Raw genomic sequence first — 7,844 nt, forward strand, 5'->3', positions numbered from 1 at the left:
AAATATGCGTGTTTGAAAGCTGAGAGCAGGCTCAGGAACTTACTTCATGGCTTAAGTAAGTAAAGATCAGATACCGAAACCATGTTTCAGGGACTCTCAGCTATGCTTCTTGGGGCAATGAGGAGCTGATGAGGAGATGCTGATCTGTCCCCGACTCATAGACAAGTTAAACTAAGAAATAGGCATTTTGTAACAATTTGTAACTGCTTGCAAGAACAAGGTGGGCGGGGGAGAAGCACATCGTGAATCAGAACTAATTACAGCAGTGTGGATCTACTGCAAAGGAGTATGGCCTTATCCTAAGGGACTAGGGGTACCAATTTTTGTGAAGTTCGGAGTAAAAAAGCTGTATCTTGACAGGATGGTGCAGAATAGGTTAAACAAATACATTTTTGGTTATATGCAAATTTTATCAGAATGGTATCTGAACCAGGGCAGTGTCAAATCTTCCCATCATACTCACTGAAATAGTTCATCGCTCAGTTGAACTGCAGGACTATCAAGACCTTAGTTACTTGACTGTGCTCTATTACTCTGAGCAGATGGAATGACTTTGGAGATTGGGTGCCCGATATTGTTGCACTTTCCATATTCCATTATTTTGTCTGCAACCCGAAGTATTTCCCCGGGGGAAGGAAACCTTTCTTTGAGCTGTCAGTGCGGTCACCTCTGTACAGCAGGGGAGCTGGAGTTGCACCTAATTAGCTAAACAGAGTAACAACACAGATGACCTCCAGCCAGCCCCTGCTTACAAGACAATGAAGCAAAATTTGTAAATACCATGTAAAGAGGGCCCTGACAGCAGCAGTTGCCAGTCACATTTGGAGAAAGTCTATAAGCCCTTTACAAAGGTGAGAAATTTGTAGCGTGAGAGGCAGGTTTGACCTAGCTTTCATCCACCTGGCTGAGGTATCCACAGCAACAAAGACAGGCTCTTATACAGCAGCATGAACCAATGGCCACATAAACAGGCAGGGAGCCCAGTGGTTCTGTAGTCTGCAATGCTGGCACAGGGAGAGGAGAAGTCCAAGGCAGAGGGGAAAAAGAGAAATGTGTACAGAACAGCAGGGTCTTTTCTGAGGCTGAGCAGACAGACCTCAATTGGCACAGGCACAGAAAACCACGTTTATCATCCACCCACAGACCTGGGACTGCCGGCTTGAGCACTCTCATCAGCAGCTTCAGTTCTTATAGGCATCAAAGAGGGGTGGCTTGCAAGGAGGTAGGAGGGTAAAGCAAGCTGGGAACTGGGAGGACACAAGGACAACAAAGCAGAGTGAAACAAGGCAGCTGGTTTACAATAGCAGGAGCATGGATTTGTCTCAGTGCAAATGCCCAGGAGCTACTTCTGGAGCGGGACAATCTGTCCTGTAATGACAGGGTTAATTTTAAATTGGCAGAGAGCTCCTGGGACTTTTTCACTTCCAATGTCAAATCTCTGGGGCTGGCAGTTGCTAATTACAATAATATGAGGTGACAGTCACATGAGGAGTGACGGATGGCTGAGCGGGGCTGAAAATCCAGAAAGTCAGATCACAATGAATTATAGTAGCAGGATGCAGAAACCCCTTTCCCAAATTTTGTCTTCCTCTCTCCCCACTTCTTTCCCAAACCATATGCAGCACCACAAAAGCAAAACAGTACAGAGAAATCATTCTCATGACTAGAATCCAAAATGGATGGAGGGCACCAGGAGCTGGGTTTCAATGTCTACGCTGTCACTCCAGCTATCCAAATTCACAAAGCACATAGCCAAAAGGGACCAAGTAAGCATCTCATTTCAGTTCCCACATAATATTGGCTGCCAGATAGCATCTGTCTTTAGTGACTGTTAAAATAAAATCATTATGAACTCTTAAGAATTTATTTTGACACAAAGAATACTACACAAAGAAAGTACAAAACCATGAGCTATAAGTGTTCCTACTCAGCATTCACTTTGCATGGGCCTGAAAGGTCAAGCAGAGATAGGCTCTTTTGAATGTAAAACTGAGACGCTTCTAAGTCACATTCACAGCCCTTTTTTCCCTTATCTAGCTCATAGAAAACTGGCTTTGGCTCAGCCCATTCCCATGACCAGCAAGTGAATTACAGCTAGTGCTATTCTCACATCAAAGATCAATTCAACCCTGACCTCAGACTTACCCCGTGGGTCTGTGCAGAGTTATAATGAGTGATTAGTTCAGATTTTCCCCTCCAGTATTTCACAGTGATGCTATGAACTGTAGGTCACAGTCTATGCTAGAGAAAGCCATGTGAGAACTTTCTAATGATACCAAAATCCTCTGAAGGAGAAACCTGCTCCCCATCCACAACAGCTGGTTTCCATGGCAAGGACCACAGCTGACTGATCTCTTAGCACTGTTCAATCGGACAACTACAGTCACCCCCATGGAAAAGGGTGGCCCATATTAAGCCCCAGGTCAGTAGTCCATGGATTTTAAAAATGCTACAGCTGTCTGCTGTGGCCGCATCTAAAAGGTTTCCCATGGATTAAACTGAAATAAAAGTTAACTGACCCTTACGTGAAAACAAGCTTTGTGTTAGACTTCGAAAATAAAAAAAAATAGGACTGGTGGCCCTTTTGTATCTCTTTGCAGATGATGGAGAGTATCTTAAGAATACTTTGATTCCGTTTCATAACTTCTGCATTTAAACATAACATTTTTCCTACCTGTTTTATCACAACAAACTTTCTATATGCTTCAAGAACCATATAAAGCTACAAATTTTGAAGTCAAACTTAGAAGATGATGAAAGAGGGAGAAGGTAATTTATCATAGATCTATAAAAGACTCCTTATATATTTAGTGGAAATTTCACTCAAATGTCCAACGAGACCACTGGAGAAGAAGTCTTTTTCTGAAGGACTCATGTAAAGTTTTAGAACATTTCTGTCTCTGCTGATCTGGTGATGACTGCTCTTTCAAGAAAGCTCTCCAGCTGTATCAGATAGGAACCAACAAAAGCGGAGAGATAGCCAAACTTGAATTTAGCTCAAAAACTAAATATAAAGCTATTATGTTAAAAAAAAAAAATTCCTCTCCACACACACACACTAAAAAAAAAAAAAAGAAATCTTCGATGAAAAGGGGGATTCAGTTCCTCAGCTCATGTATAAAAAGGTCCTGGTAAAATGCTGTCTGCTAAATCTGTGACAAGATTCAGCACTGACTCAGCCTGAAGCATCTGCCTCTCTCCTGAATCAATGCCACCTGAATTTCCTGTAGCGTCAAGGCTTTTTTAATTTCTTTTGGCAGCTTCACCTTCAGACACTGCACCCTGCTTGTCTAGACTTAATACAGGACTGTAGCTAGAGATTTGTTATGGATTTCAAGCATATATGCTACAAGAAACACTGATAACAGCTACTGCAATGACAATAGACCTTTTAGTAAAAAGCACTAGGAAAAAACATGTAGCTTTTAGCAGTGACATATGATTGGAAAAAATACCATGCCCTGTCCTGACATTTGAAACTGTAATAGCACACACTCATCAAATTGGCTTTTCCTCGTTGTAATGATCCTGAAAGACTCTGGTAATCATGACAGCTCTGTAATCTGCAACAACTTTGGGGAGTTAATTTATTAGCATAAATGGTAAGAGTTACTGGAACAGCACAAATTTCCAGCCTGAGGAGCAGAGCAGGGAGGAACAGTTCTACCACTGCTGTAACAAAAGCCTGAATTCAATTATGATTAAACCATGCAGGAAGTTCTTCACTTTTAGTGCATCTGCACAACAAAACAAAACAAAAAACCCAAACAGAACACAAACAAACAAACAAACAAACAAACCAAAAAGGTGCATCAATTTCTGTTCATAAACTATGCATGACTTCTTACTATATGTACGTAATAGTCAAGTTACTGAGTATGCCCAGGTTTGAAGAAAGGCTATATCAGAACTGGTTAAATATTCCCTAGTAAATATATTTGACATTACTTCTGGGAAGAGATCTGTGGAAGTCAGTAATGATAGCAATAGGCTCCTTGGAACACTAGGAAATTCTATGTAGCCATTCTAGAATGTCTGCACAAACCCTGAAGTTGATAAGGTTGCCTTCCCTTGCACAATTTAGCTATTTTCCACTCTCCAACTTTTCCCCACTCCAAGCTTTACATGAGCAGGGAAACGTTTCTCACAAAGGTTTAAGACTGTTGCTTGTGAGCAGTCTTTGGGAGTAATCTGATCTAGCAATGATGATCAATGTATGAAACAGTTGTTCACTGATTACTTGGAAACTGAGTTTTCAAAATAACAGATTTTAGAGTTGCAGAAGAAGAACAGTTATCATGGCACCTAGACAGCTTCCCAGATCAGGAAAATTTGTTTCAGTTGTTTCTTTACTAATGTTTAAGTGCAGCTTTCTTACCCCTTCCTCAGAGACTTTACGACTTTAGTTTTGCTTTTCCTGTTTTCTTCTATTACTTAATCCTTAATTTAATACTACACATCCAGGCAGGAAGCTATTACAAAAGTAATTCAAAGGCTTATGTTAACTTGGAAAAATAGCACTGCAGACAGTGCTTTTCTTTCTTCACAGCAATATTCCATGCGGTATCATACCAGAATTTTCTACAGCTACTTCCAAGAAGAAAACAGCTCTGCAATATCCTCCAGTATCACAGGATCTTAAGCAGTAGTTTGCCTTTTGCAAAGAAAGAAGTACACAAAATAGAAGTTGAACCAGCATCTCTGTAGGGAAGTAGCAAGAAAAAGGGGTTGGGAGAGGTAGGCTTTCCCAGGACTGCAGTCTGATTTTAAACTGGTGCCTAGATGCTGGAGTTTAAAGTCTCTTTCTAGCCCTGAGGTACTGGTGGACACTAGGCCTACTGTGGAAACTAATTTTTTTTAACCTTTCCTATTTTTCAACATCAAGTAAATGGGGATAGAAAAAATGAACTCCAGCCTTCACCACATACATTACTCTGAAAGGAGATAATATCTCTGAGCTAAAAATTTGACTAGGATATATCTTTATCCCTTATAAAGCATGGCCTTCTAGCAGCTTCGTCCTCCATAATACCAAGGCTTCTGTAATGTCATTTCAAAAACATAATAAAGGAACCCCAAATCCTCAAACTTTCGTAACTACCGACAGTGCAGGAAGCTTATATATATATATAAAAGTCATGCTGCAAAGATGACAGGGAAAATTAATCAGTAATTGAATTCAATTTACAGCTCCCAGATCATGCAGCCTCCCTGACTCATCCAAGCCACTCTGCTTTATCAGAACTGCCAACATCACACTGAGACAGTATGCAATAAAATATGGAAAATGTGTTCACGGTGTGCAACCTCAATGTAGCTATGAGCTGACATGAAAAACACTTTCTTCTCTCAGTGAAATGCCACGATGTGGCTGCATTAGCTTGGAAGCAGATGTATATTGCTGCTGCTACTGTCACTGCTCCTGTCACACCTATTTTGCATATAGGGGACTTCAGGGCTCAGGATATACACACTAAGCCTCCTTCACCAGCAGAAAATGCAAAGCTTCATTTCTAGCTATAGTCCTGAGTAATATGGGATGAAATCGCTCTTGTGCATCTAAAGGATGAAGTGCTGTGAGGTAACACCTTCATATGCCACTTCTACCCTCATAGTGGGGAAAAAACTGGCTGCCCATGAGTCAGATCTTGCAGACACAGGAACCTGAGTAGCACAGATACTCCAATAAAACCACATGACACTACTTTCATGCAACTCAGTTTTGCAGACACAGATCTAGTTTTACCTGTCACTGACCAAGTCCGAACCCTTGCTTTTCTCATTGCAGCTCTAGTGTCTCAGTGTTTGCCAAATTATAAATAAAGCTTTACTGTTCTTGCTCTTATTTTAGTATAGAGCTTGGGTACTAAAATAAAACCCATTAAGCTGGCTACTGTTACTCATTCAATAAGTACTACTGCATCTATGATTTTAGTTCAAAGCCCTGCAATTTCTCTCCATTTCATAGCTGTAACATGGCATGATAAGAGAATAGTGCAGCATTTCTCCTAATGGCTCCAAAGCAGTAATAACACCTGTAGCACTGAGTAGTGCTACATCTACAGCATCTTCAGCAGGAGAGAAACACAGAATAATTCAGGTTGGAAAGGACATTCCTCTTAAAGCCTCTAGTCCAAACTGTGCTCAAAGTCAAGCTAACTCCAAAGTTAGGCCAGGGAGGAGAGGTACCAAGAATAATCACTTTCTTCTGCCACCACTGGGCAAGACAGAAAATAAATACTTGTTTGTGTGGATTAAATGCAGCATTTCTAAAAACTGGTGGGGAATAAAATTATCAGCCAATATAGATTCCACTTCCGATGAAAGATTGGAATTAGCCCCTCATATTTGCTGCTTCTCTGACACTTTCTGCCTTTCCAAAGGTTAGATGTGCAAGGCATGGATCCGCTGTTTTTAAAGTCAAATTAAAGGGCAAGTAATTTCAGACAGGAACTGATTTTTAAATATCAGTGTTTTCTCATAGTGCAAACTGTAGCTGAAGCCAACCAAAGTCACCAAGCTGCAGACTAGTTTGCAGCTTTTCTAGTCACTGGGTTTTGAACTGTTGTACTTGATTCACTGGCCAGAACAGAATAAGGCACAGTGGTTAACATGCCAGTGAGTCAATGGAAATGTAGATAAAATTGCCACTCTCAGCACTGGCAACATCAGTGGAATTATCTGGGTAGGAGCAATGGTGTGAAATGTTAGGAAAACGTCACTGGTAGTCTTTGCCCCATGACCAAGAAGCTGTGAACAGCAGAGAGGAATGAATTATTACTGAGAAACAAAATTTACATATGCACACTATTCTCTTTTTTTAACCCGTACAGGAATTTTCAAATCACAGTTCCTCCCACTCAGAAATACTACTTATCTTCAAGGTGACTAAAAACCATCATGTCTGTCCTGTAAGAAATTCTGCTCTCTTCTGGTTTTCTTCAATTCAGAGAGAAACATGAAATTTAATATTAAATGTTCCCAGAAAGCACCGGATCCAGAAACGCAGAACTGTAGATTTTCAGTCAGTCCCTGGTCAGGACATGTCTAGACTCTACAAGGAGTTGTTGTTTCACATCTGCTGTGCTCACTACCTTCCCTGCACAGCTTCTTCCCCCAGCCAAACCACTTCTTGATTACAGTGCAGGATGGAAGTGCCACCCTATTCGCTAACCAGGATCAGGCAGAGTAGACTCTATGTAAGAAATGACAACAGACTCCTCAAAGCTTCCCAGGCATGTCACAGGTAGGCAAAATAAAGGTGAGTCTATTCTCCATAGAGCCCTCCTCCCCACTCTTGCCCATAATTTTGTGGGTTATGTAAGAATTTGCTTCCAAGGCATGGTGTTTATAAAGGGTTATGTGAGGTGAGGATCATTTATATATGATAATGTACTTCTTCCTGCTAAAACTTCTTCCAGAATGCCTCTCAGGCATATACAACAGTGTGTAGTGCTCCCAGATGTGACCACATTTCTAAGGAAGTAAGAGGGAAAAAAACACTCTATTGAGTTAGCTGAAAAACTCATGTGAGATTATGCAGCTCATGCACTCTAGTGCCCATCATTTAGCTACAGGGTTTTTAATCTTAAATTTCCACTCTCTTTAGACTTTTACTACCTGTGTCCCCTACTAATACCTAAGATCTAGAGGAAGGCAGCTCCAAGGAAAGGGGTCTTTTCTGTTGTCTCCATAGCCCCCTTTCCCAGGCATCTGGGGCTGCTACAGCTGGAGATGAGGCACTGAGCTATATCAGCAACTCCCACCTGCCAGGTGCATGTGGATCTGCACTGGCTGTGAGCACAGACAACCGAGATATTGCTGCACTGCTTTTCTGGAAAAGA

This window comes from Lepidothrix coronata, unplaced genomic scaffold (assembly GCF_001604755.1).
Source record: "Lepidothrix coronata isolate B3197 unplaced genomic scaffold, Lepidothrix_coronata-1.0 Scaffold333, whole genome shotgun sequence".
Taxonomy (NCBI): Eukaryota; Metazoa; Chordata; class Aves; order Passeriformes; family Pipridae; genus Lepidothrix; species Lepidothrix coronata.